The 15,505-nt window shown below is 35.5% G+C and overlaps 1 protein-coding gene and 1 non-coding gene across 2 annotated transcripts in view; one reads left to right on the top strand and one right to left on the bottom strand.

The window, feature by feature from the left end:
• SPRED1 (sprouty related EVH1 domain containing 1) overlaps positions 1-15,505 on the top strand; it is a 119,691-nt gene that overhangs the window by 11,752 nt on the left and 92,434 nt on the right. The gene's annotated exons all lie outside the window — the stretch shown is intronic.
• LOC114905335 lies at positions 8,107-8,241 on the bottom strand. Its single transcript, XR_003796175.1, has one exon. It is a non-coding gene; the product is annotated as a small nucleolar RNA SNORA70 (small nucleolar RNA).

Genomic DNA, 15,505 nt, shown 5'->3' with positions numbered 1-15,505 from the left:
ATAGCTCCCAGTATGTAATTAAATGATAGATAATATTTGAGTCATTACCAGCATTGTCTTAAAATCATTTGATAGAATTAGTCTTCATAACAACTCTTTTAAATGTTATTACTATTATTACCACCATTTACAAAGATGAGGAAGCTGGGGCTTAGGAAAGTTGAATAGCTTAGCAAAGATTACATAGCTGGTGAAGACTCCAAAGCCTGTACCCTGAAACAGTAGCTTTTAAACTCTCGACTGTAACAGTAACAAATACTTTATACTGTTTGACAGTGTACATACATACATACATGCATTCATACACACACACAAAACCTTTTGTGAAACAACTTGGACTTACTGTGATGACATAGGCTGACTTCTGTATTCTGTAGACTAGAATTATATATTACAGAATATTTTATTCTGTGTAAGAAGTTAATGCTGGTAAAGACCCTTGTAGTTAAAAGTACCCAGTTCTGAACTACAGTGCGTTATATGGGATATTGTCCTCTAAGGGTGTATCTCCTTATTGGTACCAGAGATTTACATGTATGTTCAGCTTATTATTTCATGAAGGAGATAATATGAAAAGGTATAGGATTCTCAGGGGGAGTGCATTTCAAGGTTGAGTTGTGAGGCATTGTAGGGGAATTCAGATTTGAATTGCTGTAACTAGATTATAGATAATATGCCTTACGTCATTGCTTCTCAGATTTCTTTCGGGGCACCAAAGTGCCCCGAATGTTAAGGGAGTGTATCCCAAAGCAGCCTGTAAGATTGTATAATTATTTTGAAATCTAGTAAACTATCACAAAGATATCATGTGAATATTACATTTTAATCAATAAGAGAGTTGTATTTTCAATATGAAATGTTTTTAGTCATTTATATTAGGAAAAAAAGAACTCTTAACCATGCAGTCTTTACGTATTTATATCCTATGGCATTATATGTCTCTAACTTGTATGACACATTCCTGGGAGAATGTGTACTCTGGTGAGAGGCAGCATTTTGGATACATTAGGGTGTTGCTCAAGGGTAAGTCATGATTGTGCACTGTAATTATAGCAGCTGCCATTTTCAAACAAAAAGTAGGAATGTATGAATCCAGCAAACATTAATAGAAACTTTTTGAAGTACAAAAACAATATAATCACATTGTAGAAAACTTGGAAGACAACTGGAAATTACTCATAGAAGAAATTTTCTTTTTTGCACTCTTACTAAAAGTTTTATAAAGGCAAGAAATATATAGGAAGGATTTGAAATTTAAAATTTGTTGTTTCTCTAAACACTTCATGTAGATCATACGATTTATATAGATAGTGAATTACCTGGGTCAGAAAGAATAAAATTATGCTAATTGGCACACTAAGAAATCTGCAAAGCTGTGTAGAAAAGAAAGAAAAACTCAGGTTCTAGTCTCAGTTTTGCCATTTACTTATGTGACTTAGAGCAAATCTTCTAGTGTCTAAGCATCTGTGCTAATGAAGACAGTAATCTTTTCTCATCCATAAATTACTTTTTGCCTGAAAATTGTATAAAAATGGATTTATGTATGTATGAGTTTTGATTTACTCACAGGGAAAGGTAGTGTTTTCTAGAGGATTGGGGGGAAAAAAAGAGAGGTAAGGCAGAAGGCAGAAAAAGAAAAGGTTCTAGCAAAACCTTAGGGAGAGGAGGAAAGCTGAGGAAAATGAACCTAAACCTTAGAATTGAAATGTCTGGGCCTGTTTGGGGAACTGAAGGGGATTGTACATCTAAGGAATACAGCTAAATTAAAGATTATATAACCTACATATTGAGAAGTAATGCAAAATATCTACATAGGTTATGTAACCTATATATCGAGAAGCTTTGCGAAATATCTACATAGTTAAAATCAAACTGTGTATTAAATGCACTGGAAAGTGCCCTTTTAAAATATTGTTTTCAGTAAAACAAGTTCACAAGAATGTTGAGAACCTGAAGTGGGATGGGGGAGATCCTAAACGCTTTAAAGTGATCAGGGGATGGTAAATGAGAATTGGTTATACAAGACCCACTGTTTTTGAAAGATAGTTACTGTTGATATTCTGTCCATTATTTGAGCATGCTTTCCTTATTTCTTTATTAATGAAGGTAAGGTAATTATAAGAGTTTTCATAAGCTCATATATTAAAGCTGTGTTTGGTACACAATAAGTGCTATTTGCCAGTATGCCTTCAGATACGACTGCAGTCTCTTACCTTATTTTCTAAGTATTTAAGTCTTTTCCTCGGTTGAAGTAATAACCTTACTATCTTAGTTGGGGAGGGATTCCTGCCTGCTTTTGTACATCTCCAGCCTTTGAAATCATTATAAAGCAATTGTAGAAAATATATTTTTACCACTAGGTTTTAATTCACTGTCTCTCAGTTCTTTCCAAATGTTTCTATTACTTTATTGAAATACTTTTTTTTTTCCTCTGCTGAAATTTTCCTTATTTCCATTTGCTACCATTTGGGCCTTATCGGAGTGCTTTGAGAATCTAAAGCAGTGTTTCCAATAGAAGTTTCTGTGGTGAAGGAAATGTTCTGGTGTGCTGTCCAGTATGATGCTCCTGTGTGGCTGTTTGGCTTATGAGTACTTGAAATGTGGCTTGAAGGACTGAGGAACTAAAATTTTAATTTAAATTGCCACATGCTAATGATTCCTTTATCAGACAGTGTATATCCTGAGTGTTTCTAACCCTTAAGTCCCAGCAAATTTTTGAAACCAATGACATGGTCTCTATTCAATCTTAGCCAGTTTGTTGAAAAAAATTCTAATCTTTTAAATAGGGGGATAGCTAGAGGAAGTGCAGCATTTTCCAAAGTATGGAACTTGCCCCTGGTATGTAAGGTAATTTCAGTTGTTTCACAGATGTGGCATTAAATTGACAAGTTACTCCTTTCTCAATACGTTTTGCATCTTAATTAAATTAAATTTTATTTTTTGTATGTTTGTTGTTTTTTTGTTTTGTTTGTTTTGGCGGTACGCAGGCCTCTTACTGTTGTGGCCTCTCCCGTTGCGGAGCACAGGCTCCAGACGCGTAGGTTCAGCGGCCATGGCTCACGGGCCTAGCCGCTCCGCGGCATGTGGGATCTTCCCAGACCGGAGCACGAACCCGCGTCCCCTGCATCGGCAGGCGGACTCTCAACCACTGCGCCACCAGGGAAGCCCTGTTGTTGTTTTTTAATAAGGAAGGAGTGATGTCAACCTCAGTCTCTGGTAGATAAGCCAATACTGTTTGGCTTTTACTATATTAAATTTTATGGTTACCATCTGTTTATGGCTTGTGATAGTTTTTTTTTTTTTAATTGGCTGTTGTGATTAAAACCTTTCCTTTTAGGAACAACATTTTTTGGATAATATATATGGTACACATATAAAGCAAAAAAGTAATGAAGGTCATGACTATCAAAACAAAATTGAGTTTGTGACATACTGATCTAGTGGAAGGAGAATTGGATTGGTAGGGAATCAGGAGCCCTGCTGTGCCACTAGTTTGCTGAGCAGGTCTCTGTCTTTTTTAGGGATGGTTTCTGCTTTAGGAGGTGGGAAAGAGGTTGGTTTAGAGTGAGAAGAGATTTTAAATCTTAAAATGTGTTTTATTCTGTAATAAATTATACCATTTTAGATAGTAGCTAATGTGTATTAAGCATTTTGCTGCGTGTCAAACGTGAATTATGTCATTTGACCCTTCATTCCAAAGCAGGTTACAATTAACTCTCAATTCTTTTTTAAAAAACCTTTGGTGCACAGAATTAGACTAATCATTATCTTGGTTCATACTGTCATCATTGGTCTATATATGGACCTCTGTAGTCTAGTAATTTTACTTTTTTATTTAATTGACAAATACCCACTCACAGTACAATCCAAGAATCAGGACAGTGATGATTACTAAAATGTACCTATTGTGCTTCTGTTATATTCCTTTTATCTTTTCTTAGAGGTTACTCTATCCTGAGTTGTGTATTTACCATTTATTTCCTATTAAAATACTTTACCATATATATTTGAACTCTCTAAAAGGAATATACTTATGTAAATATCAACTCCTGAACTTGATTTTTTTTTTTACACTCAGTAATAGTAAGATGTGTCCATTCTTTTTGCTCTAGTTTTTTGTTCATTTGCCCTGACGTATAAGATTCCATTGTGTGACATTACCACAATATAGACAATCTGTTGTCTAAGGATATTTGAGTTATTTTCAGTTATTTCCTATCATGAACATTACCCCTGTGAACATGTTTGTAATATGCTTCTGATGCATATATGCTAAAGGTTCTCTTTAATATATATTTAGAAGTAAAATAGTTGGATTTAAGTTATGTTGTAAATTTTCAAGTTTATAAGGTAATGCCAAACTGTGTCCCCGCATAGTTCCAATTTGTACTCCTACTGGCAATGTAAGAGAATGGGTATAAAAACTGTATTTTTATAGCAGATAATGACATTTGCTAAAATTTTTTGATTGCTTACTATGTGCCAGGCACTGTTCTCAGTGCTTATATGAATTAATAAATTCTTTAAATCCCACAACCACTCTATTGGGTACTGTTACATCCATTTTATAGATGAGGAAATTGAGGCATGATGAGGTTAGTAAATGACTGTTAGGATTCAAGCTTGGTTAGGTCGGGATGCAGAGTCCAGCCTCTGAAATGTGATATTTTACCTCTCCAAATGCATATCTGTGCATTCACCTCTTTCCTTTTTCCCCTATCCCCATCAATTTCTTGGCCTTTATGTGCTTGTGATGGTGAGTGTTGGCTATTCTTTCCTTATATTATTGTGTATTGTCCATTGTATAGTCTTCCTTTAAAAAGCAATTTCTTAGAAAACCTGAGTTTCCTAGAACAAGTAAGATGGCTCAGATGATATCTAGCATTTTTGGCTCTAGTATTTTGTAATTTGACATAATCTCCTATATATTTCATAATTTCAGGGTAATCTTATTCACATTTTCTCTTTTTAAATATTAAAATGTGAAACAGTTTAGTGTACTTTATTTCACTGTATAATTTTATTTAAAGTTAATTCTTTATTTTTTAATAGAATCTTTTTAATCTATTAAGTAGTTAAAAAAAATTCTGGCGTGGACATGAATGTATACTCATCTCCACATAGGCTTTTGTATGTACATCTCTTGTACTGAATGAAATTTTTTCCTTTAACGTTTGTAGGTATTGTTCTTGAGGTAGTTTATTTATTAAGCCAATCATCTTCGTAATCTGCTGGATGCTTGGTAGATGTTTTGTTTTTTGTTTTACCTTTTAGGTACTGAGTTAAGATGAAGTGTTACTTTAAAATTCTAATTGTAGTGATAGATGAGAAGTTATTTGCTTAATGTTGAATGACAAAATTCTTGACCCAATAATATACACCTAATTATCCATATATCTTGCCAAAGTAGGGTATTATCTAAACCGCAGATGTTAAAGTGTTTAGGTTCTGTAAAAATAGTATTAGAACTGTTTCAGTAAAGAACAGTCTGTTAATTCAAATCTGTTATGTGTGCGCTGCACATTTAGTGGTAGTTAAATGTTTTTGGTGCAGTGGGCCCTAAAGGATCAATCACACGTGTGTTGGAGTGGTAGGCTGATAGAAGCAGCCAAACAGATGGAGATCAGAATGTTGCAGCATTTCTTATTAGTCAAATTTAGTCCTTCTTCTGGATTTTACATTGCTCTTAGGTTTGGCACAGTCATTAGTGTTGATACTGAATGAAACAGCTACAATAAACGTTTATTGAGCCTTTCTTATATGCCAGAGAAAGGATTGGAAACTAACCTTTTTGAGATCCCAGGTGTTAAGCCTATAGGCTTTGGGGATGTAGATGAGTAAAATCTGGGTCTTTGCCTTCACAGAGTTCTCAATCTGCTTTTAGAAATACATGATTGGTTCTTTGGTAATGAAGGACTTGATTCTCTGCTAGGGGAAAATACAGTTGTCCCAGAAGAGTGAGGAAAAACATTGAAAGTAAAAATTACTTCATTTTGAAGAGACATGTTTACATGTTATGTGTAACTTGGTGTATAGTTCAGTAGTCTTGTGATCTGACAAAGTAGCTATAGTCTTGTCTTTCAGTTCACTTTGAAGTAGGATAGATTGTGTAAGAAAGGCAAAAGATTTAGTGTCTTAACAACTTAGAGCTAAGGGTAGATGATTACTGTGAACTCAGTCTTTTTATAACTTTAGACTTTATATATTATAAAGTTCTATATATTAACGTTTATTTATAGGATGTGAATGATTTTAGTCTTTTCTTTTTAAAAAATCATGTCTGACTAGCAAGAGCTTTGAAATGAGTAATTTTTAATTGTTTAGCCCAGTTGGGTCAGGCTTTAGTGTTTAGCCCAGTTGGGTCAGGCTTTAGTGTCAGAGCAATTTCTGATAGGAAGACTAAGGGGCATTTTAGGTGAAGTACACAGTTGTGGTTCCAAACTCCTCACATAACTTGTCGTGAACCTACTGTAATTTTTCTCTGTTTCCTCTTAATTATTTGTATTAAAAATTGGAGATTTTATGGGCAGAGATGTCAAGGTAGAAGCACTGAAGGGATTACATGAATATGTAGGTCTGTCATTGCCTCTTACCAGCCTACATAATCTTGAGAATTTTTTCACTATTATATACTAAAGAGCTGCTCAAAGATATGTGGCAGTTATTGGTAAAACAAGTATAAGCTAGTCTTCCTCACATTGCTGTGTTTCTTCAGAAATTCATGTGTGTGTATATAATCTCACTTTGAAATAATTTTAGACCTACAAAAAATTTTTTTCCTACAAAAAAGTAGGAAAAAATATCCAAAGAATATCCATATATTCTTCACCTGGCTTCCCAAAATTTTAGTATCTTACATAGCCAAATCAGGAAATTAACATCGATGTAATATTATCTACTGACCTTACTTCAAGTTTCATCAGTTCCATAATGTCCTTTTTCTAGTTCAGGATACAATCCAACTTTGCATATTGTATTAAGTATTCATGTCTCCTTAGCCTCCTTTAATCTGAAATAGCTCTTCGGTGTTTCTTTCATGATTTTGAAACTTTTTTGAAGAGTACTGGCCAGGTATTTTATGGAATGTTCTTCAGTTTGCATTTGATGCTCAGTCTTGATTAAATTGAAGTTAAACATTTTGGGCAACAATACTATAGAGTGAAGGTGTCCTCATGCTTTAGGAGGTCTGTGATGGTGATATATCCCATATGATGGTATGAAATTTGATCATTTGGTTAAGATGATGCCTGCCAGTTTCTCACATGGTAGATCCTTTATGTAATAAGCATCTTCTGGGGGGTGATACTTTGAGATTATGTAAATATCATGTTTCCTATTATACATTTGCTCACTATTTTTAATGCCTGTTTATGAGTCTTGTCTGTAACAAATATTGTGATGTTTGCCAAATTGGTGATTTTGTTTCCATTATTCCTTTCATCTTTATTAATTGGAATTCTATAGATAAGCTTTCTCTTCTCCCCACCATTTATTTATTTATTATTTATTTCTATTAGTATGGACAATAGTCCATTGCTGTCATTATTTTGATGCTCTGTTGTCCCAGATTTGGCCATTGGGAGCCCCATCAAGTTGGCTTCTGTGCCTTTTGACATGTTCCTTCATTTTTTGAGCACTTCCTTTTTGCTTTCCTTTTGTTTGTTCGTTTAAAATTTTTTTTTTGTTTTTTGACAGGGAAGTAGGATTTATTGGTGGGCATGAGCAAGGAGGGGACACTGTTAAGGCTGTCATGAATGCAGGGCCCACCATTTGTCCAGGGGCCACAATTAGGCATGTATTTGACCCCACACCCATCCGGGATGAGCCACTTTTCTGCTACCCTGTTTTCAAATTCATCTGCAGTCAACTTAGTAAATCCCTACTTCTTGGAGATATGGATCTTCTGGCAGCCAGGGAACTTGAACTTGGCCCTGCAGAAGGCCTCAGTCACATGCTCCTTGCTCTGCAGCTTGGTGCGGATGGACACGATGACTTGGCCAATGAGGACCCTGGCCACTGTGCCCTGGGGCTTTCCAAAGGCACCATGAACACCTGTCTGGAGCCTAGATTGGGACAGCATGCCAGTCATGAATGGCCACTGGAAAGGGCTGTCTCCAAGGTCCGTTTGGGCAACCCATAGAGGCAACAGGCTGCATACACTACCAAGGAGGCTGCTGTTTGCAGCCCTTGCGCACGGGGCCCCCATGGGGAAAAGGGCGCGGTCGGCTTAATTGACTGCAGATGAGCACTTCCTTTTTGGCTTCACAAGATGTTCTAGGCTCATTTTGTATTTTCCCTGCCACAGCTGTAGAGTCATCCTATTTATCCAAGGAACTCTGGTTTCTTTTATTGGAGAATTATATTTAGAAACTATTATCTGAGTGGTAGGTGTGCTTATTGGCATTAGGGTGATGCTGGTGGTACTAACCCCATTTTACAGATGAAGAAAACTAAGCTGAAAGTTAAAAGTCTTGTTCATAACAGCCAGGTAAAAGAGATATAGTTGGGACATAAACTCAGGCCTTCTCTGTCCAAAGTCCGGGTTCTTTCTACTTACTCTCCTATATCACTGTAATTCCTTCCTTACATTTGTCTTTTCCGTTAATTCTGTTATTTGTCTTTCCTGGCACGGACAGGGCACACTTTAGTTCGTAATATTCAAGAAAATTATTAAACATTATAATAGGTATAGCTGTTTCAAAACATAAAGTAGTCATTACAGTCCCAAAAATATTATATTCTTGCTATGGTTAAGGCAGTATGCTAGACATTGGTAGTATTTGAGTATATGTTTTGGGAGGACATTGTGCTGCGAATGTTTACTATGTGGCATTTTTTTTTCCCCTCAATAGTTAAGGGGTTGAGGTAGGTGGTATGGCTATTGTAAATTGATTAATTATCCATGGCTCTCGGCCTTAGCGCCATCTTCTGAGAAACCTCCGCCCCACGAGAGCAAAGTGGAGGAAGAAACGCGTGTGCAGGCTGAAGCGCAAAAGAAGAAAGGTGAGGCAGAGGTCCAAGTAAACTTGTACCTGTGGAGGCCACGGGAACAGAAACAAAGGGCAGCCAGGGGCCAGGCAAGCTGGTGCAAATTGTCAGACTGCCTGCCTCCCGTCTAGAAAATGTCTGAACGAATCTGGAACATCCATGGCCATTACGATCGCTTCACCCACCTTCGAGAGACCCACCTTGCTCGTATCAAAACGGTCCCCTTTTGGTCCTTTGCCCTGGACCTGTGATATTCTGGACTAGTTCTGTTCTTAGTTGTGGCTGAGAATGTAACATGTGTACAATAAATCATCTCTTTTGCTGTCTTAGCTGAAGAAAAATAAGTTGATTCATTATCCATGAATCCAAATGGCTGATTTATATATTATATATAAATTATGCTAAATGAATATATAGTATTTAGATTAATATATAATATTTATGTGCCTCCTTTTAATACATTGCCACTTAATTTAGTAATATTATGCAACCATATATGATATCTGTTTGCTAAGCACACTTACGTAAGCATTTTATGTTGTCGCTTTTAATTCTTCCAGTAGCTTCTTGAGTGGATACTATTTTTCCCATATTCCATGTAAGCAAAGAGACTTAAGTGATTTGCCTAAGATCATAAAGTTTAATAAATATTATAAAGTGGTTTTAAATCCAAGTTTTATACTGCCTACTGTGTGAAGTACTGTTTCTGTTATATATGTATTCACACTTTCAGAGTGTCTGTTAGTTGTCATGTTGAGGGTTTGATGAACAAGTTTATTCTGTATACCTCCATGGGGGATTTTGAGTTCATTCTGCCAAGATTGGAAGCCTAGTTCTGTCACCAGTTTTGTGATCTTGGACTTTTGTAAATCATGTCTGTAAAATGAGGATAATAATATGTTTTGGAAGACTATTGTGAGGATTAAATGTAATCCATGTAAAACATTGAACTGTGTAAATAGCAAGTACTGAAGTGTTAGCTATTAATAGTAGTAGTAGTAGTAGTAGAAGTAACCAATTCGTTGCAAAGAAACTTTAAAAGTTCATCCTGTAGAATAAATACTAAGTATTAATTGACAAATATTTATGATGGACTACCTGGGATAGTTTTACACGTCTTGGATAGTTCATGGAATCAAAGAAATTTAGAATGAGAAAGGATTTCGATTAAATAGCATCTTGTCTCTTTAAGTTTTTTGGATGAGGGTATTAAGGCCTGGAATGATAAAATAGTTTGCCCAAAATGTTACAGTTGCATTTTATCAGTCTCAGTGGAAACTTTGATTTTTGACTGTTAATTCTGTGTTTTTTCCACCGTAGATTTTTCCCCCCAATATCTGTAAAGGGAAATAATTTATTTAGGGATGTCATCCTCTTCTTTAGTTTTAGGAATCATTGATACCAGTAATCAACAGTAATGCCTAAAATATAGCTAATGTAAGTTGGAAGAGAAATATCTGATTTGCCTTTTTAAAGGGATTTTAATCAGAATCCCTTCATTAATAGGAACAACAGGTAAATGAAAAAGCATCTCTGAAAGAACAGTTCAGATCCTTATGCTAGTCAGCAGGATCTTGGTAAGAAATAGTTTATTTAGCTTGTGGGTGAGTTGTTTATTTAATTTTTAGAAAAGTAAAAGATGCAAAGAAGGTAACGGTCATGTATTCTTATCATCCAAAGTTAATCACTGTTAATCGACTGTCTTTGTCCCAGGTTTTTAAAAAAAATCCATTATTGTTTTTGTGATGGTAATTATAATTGAGTTAGGCTACTAAATCTATTTTATCTAAAAATAGATGAGATGAAAAATGTGATATTTTAGCCTCAGTTATTTAGGACATTTGGTTGGGCACTGTATTCAGGAAGTTAATGAATCTGTATGTGGACCAGCAAACTACATTTTCTTTTGTAAGCAAAACCAACTGTTTGCAAAACCAAACGAGAACGAGTAAGTGCAAATTATTTAGCATCTCTTACAACTAAAAGGACTACTTAGAATGTGAACTCTTGACCATCATTCAGGAATGTGGCTGTAAATTGGATGGCACATTGAAGGAGAAAGCAGTGAACTGCTTTGCCTAGTGAGTGAGCTTAGCCCATCACCTAACATCCATATCTAAAAAGTTGTTATTTATTCTTTTCCCACACACACATAGCCATTGTGACAAATTCATAATCTACCAGTATGATGAGGTATTTCGAAACTAGGTTAGATGAGGAAGAGTCATAGGAACTTGTCATGTTGAGCTTGGGAAGAGTTGATCAGCAAAAGAATGTTAGCTATCTCCAGATGATTAAAAACCTCATAAAATATTTGGAGTAAACTTAGATTCTCTTATTCCTGAGAATAAAACCAGATGGAGGTTAAAGGGTGGGGATGTAAATTTTTGTTTTATGAAAAAGACAACTTCCTAATGATATGAGTTGGCTAATAGTGGAATGGACTGTCTCGTGAAGTTGGGAGTTTCTCAACTTGTTATTTTCAAACTGAGTTAAAAAGAATTATGATCATCAGTGTGGATCTTTTCAAAACGGATCTTTTCTTTAACCTGTGTTGTGTGTTGTATTAGTCTATGTCTTTCAGGCTCCTTATAACTGCTTAAAAGTTCTATGCTTTTTAATTTTTATACGCTTAGTACCCCACTCTGATTTGAAGTTTCCACCTTCTGAAAAATGCACATTTTTCTGTATAAAAATAAAATGCATACCTTTGGAGAAGTACCTCACAGTTTGAGATGTATGGATGAAGAAAAAGTCATCTGTTAATCTTTTGGTTTAAAGGAAAGCACACATACTCAATTCATGTTCACTTATAGGAAGTTCCTGAAAAATTTAAATGTAAAGTTCCTACCCGTTTCAACATACCTTCCTCTTTAGTAGATGATATGGGCTCTTATAGGGCAAAGAAAGTATGTTTTTGTGGCTGTTTTAAATTTATCTGTGGAATATCTATATGAATTTTATCTGTGGAATGAAAAAGCTTTCACTCCTTGATGCTTTCGCCAGCATTACAGAGATCATACATGTTCCCATGTATACATCTTTTTGGAAATAGGTGTGATTTTACTATATGTTCATTAAGCATTCCTTATTCTGCTCAAGCTGTGTCTGATATAAAAGCTGCTGACCTAGATAGATAAGTGGTATTAGACTGGTTTGAGTTTTTGGATATTAGAAACACTTGAAAATTCTTATCTATGCCTATTTCCTAATACTAATGGGAAATATATTCTCTATATCTTAACTATAATCTTTTACTTATTACAGATTTTAAAATGAAAGTTTATAGATTATAATTTGTTTGATGATTAAAATTTGGCGATGGTTGTTTAACTTGATGATTAAAGTTTGGCGATGGTTGTTTTATTTCACCATTCCGTTTTTAATTTCACATGAGGACCGTGGCTTGTAGGTTAGTAGGAGCCTTACTGGCATGCTGTTTTTGTTTTGTTTTTTAAACTACTGTGTATGAGGACCACGATGCTGATTTAAATCCAATGTTGGTCATAATTGAAAAGCATCTCCTAAGTTTTAGTGGATTTCCATGAGGTATACTAGGTTGCTGAACATTTTTGGGGTCAGGGGATGGAGTGGTATTGGGCTTTATATAAAGGGTATGTTGTCAGGGTGCACATGTTTACTTTGTGAAATTAGGATTACAGATTTGAGACTTGTTTCTCTGCAGAAGGGGGAGTCATGATTGTGGAATCATTTTTTTAAGTAGATGCTCTGACCTTATATTTAGACTTATAAAATTGTAGAAAAATGGAAAATATAACTGATAAAGAATATTTATTCCAAATACTATTCTTACTTTTACATAAATGAAGCTGGAGGTAAAGAGCGAATTTTTTTTTTACTTTCTAGTCACAGCTATAAGTTGTGGAGCAGAACTAGAACAGCATGGGTTTTAAATCCTTGCTCAGTCACTTCCAAGTGACGTAAGTTACTTAACCTCTTGAAACTTTAGTTTCCTTCTGTAATATAGAATAACACCATTTTGCAGGGCTATCATCAGAATTAAAGATAAGTCCCAAATAGATTAGGCATATGGTAAGATCTACGTAAATGTTTGCTATTAAATGTTTATTATTAGACCTTGAATTGCTTTGTTTCATTTTGGTACTTTTATTGTTTTTGTGATTATAAAGGAAGAGAATAAAGGTAACCTCTAACTCTGCTACTAAGGGATAGCCGTGATGACATCATGTTGTGAAGTTTTGCAGGTTTTTTTTTTTAAGGTGTATTAGTCACATTTTATCTTTTTATTTCTCTAAAACTGAGTCTTAGGGCTTAGCCTCTTATCATGAATGAAATATGTAGCTCTTGCAGGGTTTTGAGCAAGAGTCATGTGACCTGACTTATGTTTTTAAAAGATCACTCAAATGTTCTTGGCTTCTAAATATACTTAGACACTTTTTTTTTGTTGTTACCTTCTTTTTCCCCAAAAAAGTCCACTGATATTTTAAACTGAATTTCCAACAAATAAACATAATTTACATAGAATTATCATCTTTAGAAAATACACAGTAAAATGTCCTTTTATTCACTCAGGTTCTTTATCCTCTTCATTAAAGTTTTACAGATTTCTTTATATTGATCCTACACATTTTAGTTAAGTAATTTTATATTTTTTTATTGTAGATTGGGTCTTTTTGTATTGTAATTTCTTAATTCACTGGTAAATAAGAAAGCCAGTTAATTTTTAAATTATTTCTTATATCCAACTGCTACACTGCACTTCTTTTTTTTTTTTTTTTTTTAACAGACTTTATTTTTGTAGAGAAGTTTTAGGTTCACAGCAAAATTGAGTGGAAGGTACAGATTTCCCACATACTGCCTGTGCAAACACATGCCTATCTGCTACCATCGTCAACATCCCCCACTAGAATGGTACATTTGTTACAGTTGATGAATCTATGTTGATGATATATCATTATTACTCAGAGTCCATAGTTTACATTAGGGATTACTCTTGATGGTGTAGCGTATTAATCACAGTTGTTTTAAATTCTTGGTTTGATAATGCCAACATCTCTGTCATATCTGAGTCTGGTTCTGATGCTCTGTCTCTTTTAATTGTGTTTGTTACCTTTTAGTATGCCTTGTAATTTTTTCTTGATAGCCGGACATGATGTATTGGCTGAAAGGAACTGCTGTAAATAGGCCTTTAATAATGCGGTGGTAAAATGTGAGGGGGGTAGGGAAGTGTTTTATAGTTCTATTATTAGGTCTTCTTTTCCTCCAGCTTTAATGAGTTATAATGGACAAATAAAAATTGGTTATACTTAAGATGTACAGTTTGGTGTTGATATTCACATATATTATGAAATAATCACCACAGTCAGTGTAATTAACATATTTATCACAGCATATAGTTATCTTTTTTATTTTTCTTTCTTTTCTCTTTTTGGTGGTAAAAACAGTTAAAATGTACCCTGTTAGCAAACTTCAAGTGTATAATACAGTATTGTTAATTACAATAACATTGCTGAACATTTGGTCTCCAGAACTTAGTCTTTTGTGATCCTATGTCTCTGGACTGTGAACTTCTCAAATGCTTCTTTGTTTCTCCCTCACCCCTCTTAGGTAGGACAAGATGGCTGGAGTGGGCTGTAGCTGGGTATTTATTTACCTTCCCTTAGGTCAGTTAGGTTCTGATACAACTTTAGGAGGTTAGACTCTGGTTAAATAATTTCTCCCAAGGGCAAACTTTGTTAAGAACAGTGTGCTCCATGTATTTCAAAATGCTTCCTTTCCCCCTTCTAGAAATATGAGGGGATTTTTCTCTGATATTCACTGTGAGGAATTGGTAGAGTACCAAGAGGTAAAACTCACAAAAGTGGGGGGGCATTTCGATGACTGGGTCCCCTTGGAGTTTTTAATCTCAGAATTGTCCACACTGAGCCTCCAGCAGTTCATCAATTATAGCTTAGGTTCCCCTACCCCAGCACTGTTTCCCAAAGAGCTCTCTGCTCTTGCGTTTCTGTTCCAATAAATTGTCATTCTCTGTATTCATCTGCCTGGCTTTCCAAGTCTGGGGGCCGTGGTTTGCCCTGTGACCTCACTTCTCTTATGGACCTAAGAAGTGTTGTTGATTTTTAAGTTTGTTCAGCTTTTTACTTGTTGTTAGCATAGATTGGTGGCTTCCAAGCTTCTTATGGGCTGTTCTGGAAACAGAAGGTCTTCCTTATTTTTCTAATAAATTTGCTTGTTTTTTTGGAGGGGTGGGCTGTGTCGGGTCTTATTTGCGACACGTGAGATCTTTATTGTGGCATGCGGGATCTTTCATTGTGGCATGCGAGCTCTTCATTGTGGTGTGCTGGCTTCTCTGTAGTTGTGGCGCTCAGGCTTCTCTCTAGTTGTGACACGTGAGCTCTGTAGTTTGTGGCACGTGGGCTCTCTAGTTGTGGTGCGTGGGCTTAGTTGCCCCGCAGCATGTGGGATCTTAGTTCCCCGACCAGGGATAGAACCCACGTCCCCTGCACTGGAAGGTGGATTCTTTACCCCTGGAATA

The sequence above is a fragment of the Monodon monoceros genome, unplaced genomic scaffold (assembly GCF_005190385.1).
Source record: "Monodon monoceros isolate NGI ecotype Baffin Bay Population unplaced genomic scaffold, NGI_Narwhal_1 Super_Scaffold_21, whole genome shotgun sequence".
NCBI lineage: Eukaryota > Metazoa > Chordata > Mammalia > Artiodactyla > Monodontidae > Monodon > Monodon monoceros.
Note: the sequence above shows the minus strand (reverse complement) of the source record. Positions and strands in the feature narration are given on the sequence as shown.